This window comes from Arachis stenosperma, chromosome 1 (genome assembly GCF_014773155.1).
Source record: "Arachis stenosperma cultivar V10309 chromosome 1, arast.V10309.gnm1.PFL2, whole genome shotgun sequence".
Lineage (NCBI taxonomy): Eukaryota > Viridiplantae > Streptophyta > Magnoliopsida > Fabales > Fabaceae > Arachis > Arachis stenosperma.
The window spans coordinates 46,152,744-46,168,060 of record NC_080377.1 but is presented as its reverse complement, the minus strand read 5'-3'; the positions used below and the strand labels follow the sequence as shown (position 1 = coordinate 46,168,060).

Sequence of the window (15,317 nt, the reverse complement as noted above, 5' to 3'; positions counted from 1 at the left end):
TTTAAAATGGAGACACAATTACTTCTGACATGGGCCTTGAGAAGGAGTTCAACCAAGGGTGAAAATCTAACCACTTGTTGATGCATGATCTTTTATATAGCTTATCCAACTGGCATCTGTGAATCCTTCTAAAATAGAAAGTTCACTACTATATAACAAATTTTAGTTTATTGTTTCTTTTAAATATTTTAATATTCTTCTGATAGCATGCCAATGATTTTTACTTAGATTGCTTGTATACCGACTTAAGTGACCTATAACATATGCTATATCTGGTCTAGTACAGGTCATATCATACATTAAGCATCCAATTATTTTTACATACTCAATTTGTGAAATAGACGAACCTGTATTGGATACTAATTTGATACTTGGATCAAAAGGAGTACTTACTAAATATCCTTCAAACTCATCAAATCTTTTTAATATTTTCTATATAATGAAATTGAGATAATTCTAAATTATGACCATCTTTAACAATTTTAATTCCTAAAATTATATCTGCAACTCCCATATCTTTCATATCAAAATTACAAGCGAAAAATTGTTTAGTTTTTTCTACCTCTTCTAAATCAGTACAAAAAATAAGCATATCATCAACATACAAACAAATCATAACACTTTTACTATTTTTAACTTTACTATACACACATTTATCAGATTCATTTATTTTATATCCATTAGCAACAATAATTTCATTAAATTTTTTATGCCATTGCTTAAGGGCTTATTCAGTCCATATAAAGACTTAATTAATTTGCACATTTTATTTTCTTGACCAGCAACTATAAATCCTTCTGGTTGCTTCATATACACCTCTTCGTCTAATTCACCATTTAAGAAAGTTGTTTTAACATCCATTTGATGAATGACAAAATTAAAAATTGAAACAAGTGCTATAAGCACTCTAATTGTAGCAATTCTTGCTGCTGGTGCATATGTATCAAATTAAAGTAATCAATTCTTTCTTTTTGTGCAAACCCTTAGCAATTAAACGTGCTTTGAACTTATCAACAGTTCCATCTACTTTTATTTTCTTTTTGAAAATCAATTTAGAACTAATGGCCTTTGACCTGCGAGGGAGATCCACTAATTTTTAAGTGTTATTTCTCATTATTGAGTCCATTTCATCTTGTATTACTTCTTTCCAAAAATCTAAATCTCAAGACCTTATAGCTTCTTTATAGGTCTTAGGGTCACCTTCCATATGTAGGCATATAGGTGCAATGCTATCTATTGATTCTCCTGTTCCTTCCACAAGGAACATAAAGAAATATGGTCGATAAGTCTTTTCTTATCTGATTCTTTTACTTTTTCTAGGTTCAATATTTTCAAAGGCTTTATTTTTTACATTATCTTCTATTTTCAAGTGAATTTTATTTTTAGGTCTTGGAGTTGAATTAAATCTATCCTCTAAAAAAATTACATCTCTTGGTTCTATAATTGTATTAGCAGAATATGATTCATTAGATTCAATAACTACAAATTTATAAGTTTTACTATTCTCAACATCTCCTAAGAAAATACATTCTATACCTCCTTCTCCAAATTCCTTTCTTTTAGGTTCAAGAACTTTTACTATTGCTCTATGATGATTAGATTTTTATGTGGTAAAGAATTCACAAATAAATCCTCATTGCAAGTATAGTTTCTAAACCAAACAACAATCCATTCACACAAAAATTCGGTTGTCACAAGTATAAACCCCTAAAATTAATAACCGAAGTATTCAAACCTTGGGTCGATTTCCCTAGGAATTACAACATATTTTCTTTGCTATTGGTTATGAAGTAGGTTTGGGGTTTTGAGATAATAGACAAGAAATATAAATGGCAAAGGAAATAAACTAGCAAGTAAGAAAGCTCTTGGCAAGGCATGAGAACTAGAAGTCCTATCCTAGTTATCCTTATCAATTGTGATGAGAAATGTTCATTGCTCCCACTTAGTTAACCTCCAATTATGGAGGAGAGTCAAGTGGATGAATTAACTTGATTCCACAAGTCCTAGCCAACTAATGAGCGGATAATTTATACGCTTTTTGGCATTATTTTTAGGTAGTTTTTAGTAAGTTCAAGCTACTTTTAGGGATGTTTTCATTAGTTTTTATGTTAAATTCACATTTCTGGACTATACTATGAGTTTGTGTGTTTTTCTGTGATTTCAGGTAATTTCTGGCTGAAATTGAGGGACTTGAGCAAAACTCTGAAAAGGGCTGACAAAAGGACTGCTGATGCTGTTGGAATCTGACCTTCCTACACTCAAAATGGATTTTCTGGAGCTACAGAAATACAAATGGCGCGCTCTTAATGGCGTTGGAAAGTAGACATCCAGAGCTTTCCATCAATATATAATAGTCTATACTTTATTCGGAAATTGACGACGTAACTTGGCGTTGAACGCCAAGTACATGCTGCTGTCTGGAGTTAAACGCCAGAAACACGTCATGATCCGGAGTTGAACGCCCAAAACACGTTATAACTTGGAGTTCAACTCCAAGAAAAGCCTCAGCTCGTGGATAGACCAAGCTCAGCCCAAACATACACCAAGTGGGCCCCGGAAGTGGATTTATTCATCAATTACTTACTTCTGTAAACCCTAGTAGCTAGTTTATTATAAATAGAACTCTTTACTATCATATTATAATCTTGGTTTGATCCCTGGATTGTATTTGATCCAGGACCACGTTTTGGGGGCTGGCCATTCGGCCATGCCTGAACCTCTCTCACTTATGTATTTTCAACGGTGGAGTTTCTACACACCATAGATAAGGGTGTGGAGCTCTGCTGTACCTCAAATTTCAATGCAATTACTATTATTTTCTATCCAAATCAATTTTATTCTTAATCCAAGATATACGTTGCACTTCACTTGATGAATGTGATGATCCGTGACACTCATCATCATTCTCACCTATGAACAACGCGTGACTGACAACCACTTCCGTTCTACCTTAGGCCGGGCGCATATCTCTTAGATTCCCCAACAGAACTTGTGGTATAAGTTAGATAGTGGCGGGCCTTCATGAGGATCGGAAAGTCTAAACCTTGTCTATGGTATTCCGAGTAGGATTTTGGGATTGAATGACTTCTATTCCAACCTGATTGAGAACCGACAGATGATTAGCCGTGCTGTGACAGAGCATTTGGACCATTTTCACTGAGAGGATGGGATGTAGCTATCAACCAAGGGTAATGCTTCCAGACGATTAGCCGTGCAGTGACAGCGCATAGGACCATTTTCCCGAGAGGATTAAAAGTAGCCATTGATGATGGTGATGCCCTACATACAGCTTGCCATGGAAAGGAGTAAGAAGAATTGGATGAGTGTAATAAGAAAGTAGAGATTCAAGAGGAGCACAGCATCTCCATACGCCTATCTGAAATTTTCACTATTGATTACCAGTATTCCTATCCTTTTTATTTTCTATTTATTTTTATTAATCATATTTGATTTTCTAAATTCTTGATTTACATAAGTATTCCTATCCCTTTTTATTTTCTATTTATTTTTATTAATCATATTTGATTTTCTAAATTCCATAATTTTATCCTCCTGACTGGGATTTACAAGATGACCATAGCTTGCTTCATACCAACAATCTCCGTGGGATCGACCCTTACTCACGTAAGGTATTACTTGGACGACCCAGTGCACTTGCTGGTTAGTTGTGCGAAGTTGTGAACCATGGCATTGACACCAAGTTTTTGGAGCCATTACCTGGGATTGTTGAAGTGAAAAGAATGAATCACAATTTCGTGCACCAAGTTTTTGGCGCCGTTGCCGGGGATTGTTCTAGTATGGACAACTGACGGTTCATCTTGTTGCTCAGATTAGGTAATTTTTATTTTATTAAAAAAAATTTCAAAAATCTTTTCAAAATCTTCTCCCTATTTTCGAAAATTATTCAAAAAATTTTTTTTTAATATGCATTCTAGAGTTTCATGAAGCATGTTGAAGCCTGACTGGCTGTAAAGCCATGTCTAAATTCTTTTGGACTGAGGCTTCAAAACCATCTTCATAGGGGCAAGCTAATTTGATTATTAGCTGTATGCTAAAGCTTGGCTGGCCATTGGCCATGTCTAGTGTTTTGGACCGGGGCTTTCACAAAAGCTTGGCTGGCTATTAAGCCATGTCTAATTCCTGGACTGGAGCTTTAAACTAACATTGCGAAGATTCCTGGAATTCATATTAAAAATTTTGAATTTCTTATTTTATTTTTCCTATATATTTTACGAAAAAAATCAAATAAAATACAAAAAAAAATAGAAAATCATAAAAATCAAAAATACTTTGTGTTTCTTGTTTTAGTCTTGTGTCAAGTCATAAGTTTGGTGTCAATTGCATGTTCATCTTTTTCTTGCATAAAATTTTCGAAAAATTCATGCATTCATAGTGTTCATCATGATCTTCAAGTTGTTCTTGATGAACTTTCTTGTTTGATCTTCATATTTTCTTGTTGTGTGTATGGTGTTTTTCATATGCATTCTTGCATTTATAGAGTCTAAACATGAAAAATTTCTAAGTTTGGTGTCTTGCATGTTTTCTTTTCTTGAAAATTTTTCAAAAATATGTTCTTGATGTTCATCATGATCTTCAAAGTGTTCTTGGTGTTCATCTTGACATTCATAGTGTTCTTGCATGCAACATGTGTTTTGATCCAAAATTTTCATGCATTGAGTATTTTTAGTGTTTTCTCTCATCATAAAAAAAATTCAAAAATAAAAAAAATATCTTATCTTTTTAAATCTTATCTTTTAAAATCTTTTTCAAAAATCAATCTTTCCATTTTTTTCATCATTTTCGAAAATTTCAAAAATCTTTTTCAAAATATTTTCAAAATCTTTTTTTATCTTTACATCATATTTTCGAAAATTGCATCAAAAATTAATGTTTTGATTCAAAAATTTCAAGTTTGTTACTTTCTTGTTAAGAAAGATTCAAATTTTAAGTTCTAGAATCATATCTTGTGATTTCTGTGAGTCAAGTCATTAATTGTGATTTTAAAATTCATATCTTTTCAAAAATCTTTTTAAATCTTATCTTTTCAAAATCATATCTTTTAAATCATATCTTTTAATCATATTTTATACCATATCTTTTTCAAAATTTTATCTTTTTCAAAAAAAAAAATTTGATTTTAAAATATCTTTTCTAACTTCTTATCTCTTATCTTTTCAAAATTGATTTTAATATCTTTTTTTCAACTAACTAATTAACATTTGTTTGTTTCTTATCTTTTCAAAACCACCTAACTAATTTTCCCTCTCTAATTTTCGAAAATACCTCCCTCTTTTTCAAAAATTCTTTTTAATTAATTAATTGTTTCAAATTTTAGTTTAATTTTCGAAAATTACTAACCCATTTTTCAAAATTATTTTCGAATTTCTCTCCCCCTCATCTCTTTCTATTATTTATTTATTTACTAACACTTCGCTTCACCTCTCTTCATCTCCAATCACTGCTTCTATCCTCACCATTGTGATTGGATTCTCCACTTTTATTCCTTTTTCTTCTACTAACAATAAGGAACCTCTTTACTGAAACTAAAAATCAACAATCAGAGAAACTCAAAAAAAAAAAGAAGAAGAAAAAAGAGAAAAAGGAAAGACAAAAAGCTTCCACCTCCGAGTCATGGGAGATGGAAAGACTCATCTAAAGGGTTTATAGCTCAGTGGTAGAATATTGACTGCCAAATCAAGAGATCCTGAGATACCTCAGGGATAAATTATCCTCCACACAACTATGGGAGCAAATAAGGATAAAAATAACAAAATCACTAGGGATCATGCAACAGAAGCAAGGAAAAGACATAAAGGAGCTCAAAAAGCACCATTGGATCTTCAAGAAGGCGCCACCCTCACTCAGGTGGACTCATTCTTGTTCTTATTTTCTCTGTTTTTTCGGTTTTTATCCTTCATGTTTATCTATATTTTGTGTCTTTACTTCATGATCATTAGTATGTAGTAACTATGCCTTAAAGATTATGAATAATTCCATGAATCCTTCACCTCTCTTAAAAGAAAAATGTTTTAATTCAAAAGAACAAGAAGTACATGAATTTCGAATTTATCCTAGAATTTAGTTTAATTATATTGATGTGGTGACAATACTTCTTGCTTTCTGAATGAATGCTTGAACAGTGCATATGTCTTTTGATCTTGTTGTTATGAATGTTAAAATTGTTGGCTCTTAAAAGAATGATGAACAAGGAGAAATGTTATTGACAATCTGAAAAATCATGAATTTGATTCTTGAAGCAAGAAAAAGCAGTGAATGGCGAAAGAAAATAAATAAATAAATAAAAAATAATTGGCAAAAAAAATATTTTGAAAAAAAAAAAGAGAAAAAGCAAGCAGAAAAAGCCAATAGCCCTTAAAACCAAAAGGCAAGGGTAAAAAGGATCCAAAGCAAAAGAGTGTGCTTAAGAGCTCTGGACACCACTAACTGGGGACTCTAGCAAAGCTGAGTCACAATCTGAAAAGGTTCACCCAGTTATGTGTCTGTGGCATTTATGTATCCGGTGGTAATACTGGAAAACAAAGTGCTTAGGGCCACGGCCAAGACTCAAAAAGTAGCTGTGTTCAAGAATCAACATACTTAACTAGGAGAATCAATAACACTATCTGAAATTCTAAGTTCCTAGAGAAGCCAATCATTCAAAACTTCAAAAAAAAAAGTGAGATGCCAAAACTGTTCAGAAGCAAAAAGCTACAAGTCCGCTCATTTAATTAGAATTATTCATTGATATTCTAAATTTATAGTACTTTTTATCCTATTTGATTTTCAGTTGCTTGGGGACAGCAACAATTTAAGTTTGGTGTTGTGATGAGCGGATAATTTATACGCTTTTTGGCATTGTTTTAGGTAGTTTTAGTAAGTTCAAGCTACTTTTAGGGATGTTTTCATTAGTTTTTATGTTAAATTCACATTTCTGGACTTTACTATGAGTTTGTGTGTTTTTCTGTGATTTCAGGTAATTTCTGGCTGAAATTGAGGGACTTGAGCAAAAGTCTGAAAAGGGCTGACAAAAGAACTGCTGATGTTGTTGGAATCTGACCTCCCTACACTCAAAATGGATTTTCGGGAGCTACAGAAATCCAAATGGCACGCTCTTAACGGCGTTGGAAAGTAGACATCCAGAGCTTTCCAGCAATATATAATAGTCCATACTTTATTCGGAAATTAACGACGTAACTTGGCATTGAACGCCAAGTACATGCTGCTGTCTGGAGTTAAACGCCAGAAACACGTCATGATCCGGAGTTGAACGCCCAAAACACGTTATAACTTGGAGTTCAACTCCAAGAAAAGCCTCAGCTCGTGGATAGACCAAGCTCAGCCCAAACATACACCAAGTGGGCCCCGGAAGTGGATTTATTCATCAATTACTTACTTTTGTAAACCCTAGTAGCTAGTTTATTATAAATAGAACTCTTTACTATCATATTATAATCTTGGTTTTGATCCCTGGATTGTATTTTGATCCAGTGACCACGTTTTGGGGGCTGGCCATTCGGCCATGCCTGAACCTCTCTCACTTATGTATTTTCAACGGTGGAGTTTCTACACACCATAGATTAAGGGTGTGGAGCTCTGCTGTACCTCAAATTTCAATGCAATTACTATTATTTTCTATCCAAATCAATTTTATTCTTAATCCAAGATATACGTTGCACTTCAACTTGATGAATGTGATGATCCGTGACACTCATCATCATTCTCACCTATGAACACGCGTGACTGACAACCACTTCCGTTCTACCTTAGGCCGGGCGCATATCTCTTAGATTCCCCAACAGAATCTTCGTGGTATAAGTTAGATAGATGGCGGCATTCATGAGGATCCGGAAAGTCTAAACCTTGTCTATGGTATTCCGAGTAGGATTTTGGGATTGAATGACTGTGACGAGCTTCAAACTCTTGAAGGCTGGGCGTGATGACAAACGCAAAAGAATCAATAGATTCTATTCCAACCTGATTGAGAACCGACAGATGATTAGCCGTGCTGTGACAGAGCATTTGGACCATTTTCACTGAGAGGATGGGATGTAGCTATCAACCAAGGGTAATGCTTCCAGACGATTAGCCGTGCAGTGACAGCGCATAGGACCATTTTCCCGAGAGGATTAAAAGTAGCCATTGATGATGGTGATGCCCTACATACAGCTTGCCATGGAAAGGAGTAAGAAGAATTGGATGAGTGTAATAAGAAAGTAGAGATTCAAGAGGAGCACAGCATCTCCATACGCCTATCTGAAATTTTCACTATTGATTTACATAAGTATTCCTATCCCTTTTTATTTTCTATTTATTTTTATTAATCATATTTGATTTTCTAAATTCCATAATTTTATCCTCCTGACTGGGATTTACAAGATGACCATAGCTTGCTTCATACCAACAATCTCCGTGGGATCGACCCTTACTCACGTAAGGTATTACTTGGACGACCCAGTGCACTTGCTGGTTAGTTGTGCGAAGTTGTGAACCATGGCATTGACACCAAGTTTTTGGAGCCATTACCTAGGATTGTTGAAGTAAAAAGAATGAATCACAATTTCGTCCACCACCAACTCTTAAGAAAAGACTAGGTTTAGTTGCATTCAAGTCAATTAGCAATCAACAAGAGAGTTTGATAACTCAAGTGTCACTAATTACTCTACTGATGAGCGGATAATTTATACGCTTTTTGGCATTATTTTTAGGTAGTTTTTAGTAGGATATAGTTACTTTTAAGGATGTTTTCATTAGTTTTTATGCTAAATTCACATTTCTGGACTTTACTATGAGTTTGTGTGTTTTTCTGTGATTTCAGGTAATTTCTGGCTGAAATTGAAGGACCTGAGCAAAACTCTGATAAGGAGGCTGACAAAGGACTGCTGATGCTGTTGGATTCTGACCTCCCTGCACTCTAAATGGATTTTCTGGAGTTACAAAACTCCAAATGGCACGCTCTCAAATAGTCCATACTTTATTCGGGATTAAACGTCGCAAACTGGCGCTCAACACCAGTTCTACGCTGCATTCTGGAGTCAAACGCCAAAAACACGTCACGAACCAGAGTTGAACGCCAAAAACACGTTACAACTTGGCGTTCAACTCCAAAAGAAGCCTTTGCACGTGTAAAGCTCAAGCTCAGCCCAAGCATACACCAAGTGGTCCCTAGAAGTGGATTTCTGTATCAATTATTTACTTCTGTAAACCCTAGTAGCTAGTCTAGTATAAATAGGACGTTTTACTATTGTACTAGAGTCTTTTGACCGATCCTGGATCTGGGATTGTATTTTTGATCCTGTGATCACGTTTTGGGGGCTGGCCATTCGGCCATGCCTGAACCTTCATTACTTATGTATTTTCAACGGTGGAGTCTCTACACACCATAGATTAAGGGTGTGGAGCTCTGCTGTACCTCAAGTTTTATTGCAATTACTACTATTTTCTATTCAATTCGATTTATTCCTGTTCTAAGATACCATTCGTACTTCAACCTGATGGATGTGATGATCCGTGACACTCATCATCATCCGTCCCTATGAACGCGTGCCTGACAACCACTTCCGTTCTACAAGCGAAAGCTAGAGTGTGTATCTATTGGATTTCTGATGTACAACGCATGGTTGCCCTCGCCTGACAACCGAGCCTTCCATTCCTTGAGATCAGAGTCTTCGTGGTATAAGCTAGAATTGATGTCGGCATTCATGAGAATCCGGAAAGTCTAAACCTTGTCTGTGGTATTCCGAGTAGGATTCCGTGATTGAATGACTATGATGAGCTTCAAACTCGCGATTATTGGGCGTGATGATAAACGCAAAAGAATCAAGGGATTCTATTCTAACATGATCGAGAACCGACAGATGATTAGCCATGCCGTGACAGAGCATTTGGGCCTTTTTCACTGAGAGGATGGGATGTAGCCATTGACAACGGTGATGCCCTACATACAGCTTGCCATGGAAAGGAGTAAGAAGGATTGGATGAAGGTAGTAGGAAAGCAGAGATTTAGAAGGAGCACAGCATCTTCATACGCCTATCTTAAATTTCCATCAATGATTTACATAAGTATTTTTATCTTTATTTTCAGTTTATTTATTATTAATATTCGAAAACTCTCTCACCATTTATTATCTGCCTGACTGAGATCTACAAGATGACCATAGCTTACTTCATACCTACAATCTCTGTGGGATCGACCCTTACTCACGTAAGGTTTATTACTTGGGCGACCCAGTACACTTGCTGGTTAGTTGAGCGAAGTTGTGAAATTATGTTTAGACCATGGTATTGAGCACCAAGTTTTTGGGGCCATTACCTAGGAATCAATTTCGAACAACAATTTAAGTATGAATCACAATTTCATCCACCAAGTTTTTGGCGCCGTTGCCGGAGATTGTTCGAGTTTGGACAACTGACCGTTCATCTTGTTGCTCAGATTAGGTAATTTTCTTTTTGTTTTACTTTCAAAAAAAATTTTCAAAAAAAAAAGTATTTCTCATCTGTTTTTGAAAATTATTCTAAATTTTTAAGAATGAATTCTAGTGTTTCATGAAGCATGTTGAAGCCTGGCTGGCTGTAAAGCCATATCCAAATTCTTTTGGATTGAGGCTTCCAACCATCAGCATAGAGGCAAGTTAATTGAAATATCAGTTGTTGTATGACTGATTTATATCCTAAAGCTGGCTGGCTATTAAGCCATGTCCAACCCTTGGATTGGAGTTTTAGGCTAACATTGAAAGATTCTTAGAATTCTTCTTAAAAATTTTGAATTTCTTATTTTCCTTTTCCTATATGTTTTTTGAAAAATATAAAATAAAATCCAAAAAATAATAAAATTATAAAATAAAAAATATTTTTGTGTTTCTTGTTTGAGTAATGTATCATGTTTTAAGTTTGGTGTCAATTGCATATTCATATTGTTCTTGCATTTTTCGAAAAAATTTATGCATTCATAGTGTTCTTCATGATCTTCAAGTGGTTCTTGGTAAGTCTACTTGTTTGATCTTGATGTTTTCTTGTTTTGTGTTCTTTATTGTTTTTCATATGCATATATGCAGTCATATTGTCTAAGCATTAAAGATTTCTAAGTTTGGTGTCTTGCATATTTTCTTTGCATAAAATTTTTTTTCAAAAATATGTTCTTGATGTTCATCATGATCTTCAAAGTGTTCTTGGTGTTCATCTTGACATTCATAGTGTTCTTGCATGCATCATGTGTTTTGATTCATAATTTTCATGTTGTAAGTCATTTTTTATGTTTTTCTCTCTCATAATTAAAAATTCAAAAATAAAAAAAATATCTTTTCCTTTTTTCTCTCAAAATTTTGAAAATTTGGGTTGACTTAGTCAAAAAATTTTTTAAAATTAGTTGTTTCTTGTAAGTCAAGTCAAACTTTCAATTTTAAAAAGCTTATCTTTTCAAAATCTTTTTCAACTTTCAAATCTTTTTCATTTTTCTTTTATGATTTTCGAAAATTTCAAAAATTATTTTCAAAATCTTTTCTTAATTTTATTTCAAAATTTTCGAAACTTAACTAACAAGTAATGTGATTGGTTCAAAAATTTAAAGTTTGATACTTTCTTGTTAAGAAAGGTTCAATCTTTAAATTCTAGAATCATATCTTTTAGTTTCTTGTTAGTCAAGTAATTAATTTTAATTTTAAAAAAAAATTAATATTTTCCAACCATATCTTTTTAATCATATCTTTTTATCATATCTTTTTCAAAATTTTATCTTTTTCAAAAATTTGATTTCAAAATATCTTCTTATCTTCTTATCTTTTCAAATCTTTTTCAACTAACTATTTGACTTTTTGTTTATTTCTTATCTTTTTCAAAACCACCTAACAACTTTTCTCTCTCTAATTTTCGAAAATACCTCCCTCTTTTTCAAAAATTCTTTTTAATTAATTAATTGTTTTAAATTTTAATTTTAATTTTATTTCTTATCTTAATTTTCGAAAATCATTAACTCCTTTTCAAAATTGTTTTCGGAAACTTCTCTCTCATCTTATTCTATTTATTCATTCATTTACTAACACTTCTCTTCATCTTAAATCACTGCCCTTATCCTCACCCTTGTGTTTGGATTCTCCTTTCTTTATCCCCTTTCTTCTTCTACTAATAATAAGGAACCTCTTTACTGTGACATAGAGGATTCCTCTTCTTTTTCTGTTCTCTTCTCCTTCATATGAGCAGGAACAAGGAAAAAGGTATTCTTGTTGAAGCTGATCCAGAACCTAAAAGGACTCTGAAGAGGAAACTAAGAAAAGCTAAATTACAACAATCCAAAGACAACCTTGCTGAAATTTTTGAATAAGAAAAAGAGATGGCAGCCGAACCCAACAACAATAATGTAAGGAGGATGCTTGGTGATTATACTACACCTACTTCCAAGTTTGATGGAAGAAGCATCTCAATTCCTGCCATTGGAACAAACAATTTTGAGCTGAAACCTCAACTAGTTGCTCTACTGCAACAAAATTGCAAGTTTCATAGACTTCCATCAGAAGATCCCTACCAGTTTTTAACTGAGTTCTTGCAGATCTGAGACTGTTAAGACTAATGGAGTAGATTCTGAAGGCTACAGTCTCATGCTTTTTCCTTTTGCTGTAAGAGACAGAGCTAGAACATGGTTAGACTCACAACCTAAAGATAGCCTGGACTCTTGGGATAAGCTGGTCACGGTCTTCTTGGTTAAATTCTTTCCTCCTCAAAAGCTGAGCAAGCTTAGAGTGGATGTTCAAACCTTCAAGCAAAAAGATGGTGAATCCTTCTATGAAGCTTGGGAAAGATACAAGCAGATGACCAAAAGATGTCCTTTTGACATGTTTTCAAAATGGACCATGATAGATATATTCTATTATGGTCTATCTGAGTTCTCTAAGATGTCACTGGACCATTCTGCAGGTGGATCCATTCACCTAAAGAAAACACCTACAGAAGCTCAAGAACTTATTGACATGGTTGTAAATAACCAGTTCATGTACACTTCTGAGAGGAATTCCGTGAATAATGGGACGCCTCAGAGGAAGGGAGTTCTTGAAATTGATGATCTGAATGCCATATTGGCTCAGAACAAAATGTTGACTCAGCAAGTCAACATGATTTCTCAAAGTCTGAATGGATGGCAAAATGCATCCAACAGTACTAAAGAGGCATCTTCTGAAGAAGAAGCTTATGATCCAGAAAACCCTGCAATGGCAGAGGTAAATTACATGGGTGAACGTTATGGAAACACCTATAATTCATCATGGAGAAATCATCCAAATTTCTCATGGAAGGATCAACAAAAGCCTCAACAAGGCTTTAATAATGGTGGAAGAAATAGGCTCAACAATATCAAGCCTTATCCATCATCTTCTCAGCAACAAACAGAGAATTTTGAGCAGAGTACCTCTAACTTAGCAAATTTAGTCTCTGATATGTCTAAGGCCACTTTAAGCTTCATGAGTGAAACAAGGTCCTCCATTAGAAATTTGGAGGCACAAGTGGGCCAGCTGAGTAAGAAAGTAACTGAAACTCCTCCTAGTACTCTCCCAAGCAATACAGAAGAGAATCCAAAGAGAGAGTGCAAGGCCATTGATATAGTCAATATGGCCGAATGCAAGGAGGAAAGGGAAGACGTGAATCCTAATGAGGAAGACCTCATGGGACGTCTCCCAACCAAGAAGGAGTTCCCTATTGAGGATCCAAAGGAATCTGAGGCTCATATAGAGACCATAGAGATTCCATTAAACCTCCTTCTGTCATTCATGAGCTCTGAAGACTATTCTTCCTCTGAAGAGGATGAAGATGTAACTGGAGAGCAAGTTGCTCAATATCTAGGAGCTATCATGAAGCTGAATGCTAAGTTGTTTGGTAATGAGACTTGGGAAGGTGAACTTCTCTTGCTCATTAGTGAACTAGATACATGGGTTCAGCAAATTTTACCTCAAAAAAAAAGATCCTGGTAGATTCTTAATACCCTGTATCATATGCACCATGACCTTTGAAAAGGCTCTGTGTGACCTAGGGTCAGGCATAAATCTTATGCCACTCTCTGTAATGGAGAAGTTGGGGATCATTGAGGTATAGCCTGCCATATTTTTATTGCAAATGGTAGACAAGTCAGAAAGACAAGCTTATGGATTGGTAGAGGACGTGTTGGTAAAGGTTGAAGGCCTTTACATCCCTGCTGATTTCATAATCTTAGACACTAGGAAGGAGGAGGATGAATGCATCATCCTTGGAAGACCTTTCCTAGCCACAGCAGGAGCTGTGATAGATGTTAATAGAGGAGAATTAGTCCTTCAATTGAATAGGGACTACCTTGTGTTTTAGACTCAAGAATCTTCTTCTTTAACAATGGAGAGGAAGCATGAAAAGCTTCTCTCAGTACAGGTCAAACAAAGCCCCCACAATCAAACTCTAAGTTTGGTGTTGAGAGACCTCAGCCAAACTCTAAGTTTGGTGTTGAATCCCCACACCCAAACTCTAAGTTTGGTGTTGGGAGTCTACAACATTGACCTGATTACCTGTGTGGCTCCATGAGAGCCCACTGTCAAGCTATTGACATTAAAGAAGCGCTTATTGGGAGGCAACCCAATTTTTATTTATCTAATTTTATTTTTTTCTTTTATTGTTCTTTAACGTTTTATTAGGTTCATAATCATGTGGAGTCACGAAAAAAATACTAAAATTAAAAACAGAATCAAAAATAGCAGAAGAAAAATCACACCCTAGAGGAAGGACTTACTGGCGTTCAAACGCCAGTAAGGAGCATCTGGCTGGCGTTCAAACGCCAGTAAGGAGCATCTGGCTGGCGTTCAACGCCAGAACAGAGCATGGATCTGGTGTTGAACACCAGAAACAAGCAGCATCCTGGTGTTTGAATGCCAGGAATGTACCCTGAGGAGAGCTGGCGCTGAACGCCAGAAACAAGCATGAAACTGGCATTCAACGCCAGAAACATGCTGCTGTTGGGCGTTGAACGCCCAACATAAGCATCACTTCGGCGTTTAAATGCCAGAATTATATGCAAAGGCGTTTTACATGCCTAATTGGTGCAGGGATGTAAATCCTTGACACCTCAGGATCTGTGGACCCCACAGGATCATCCCAGAATCTGTGGACCCCACAGGATCCCCACCTACCTCAACTCACCTTCTCTCTTCTTCACCAATCACCTCAATCTCTCTTCCCCATCACCTCTTCACCACTCACATCCATCCATCTCTTCCCCACCCAATCCCACCCATATGGCTGAAACATACACATCTCTCCCTCTCCTCCATATCTTCTTCTACTTCCATTCTTTCTTCTTTGCTCGAGGGAGAGCAATA

The 15,317-nt window shown here is 35.3% G+C and overlaps 1 non-coding gene across 1 annotated transcript; it reads right to left on the bottom strand.

The window, feature by feature from the left end:
* Positions 1–12,719: 12,719 nt before the first annotated feature.
* On the bottom strand, positions 12,720–12,823 carry LOC130956776 (small nucleolar RNA R71). The gene has a single exon (XR_009077204.1). It is a non-coding gene; the product is annotated as a small nucleolar RNA R71 (small nucleolar RNA).
* Positions 12,824–15,317: the final 2,494 nt, after the last annotated feature.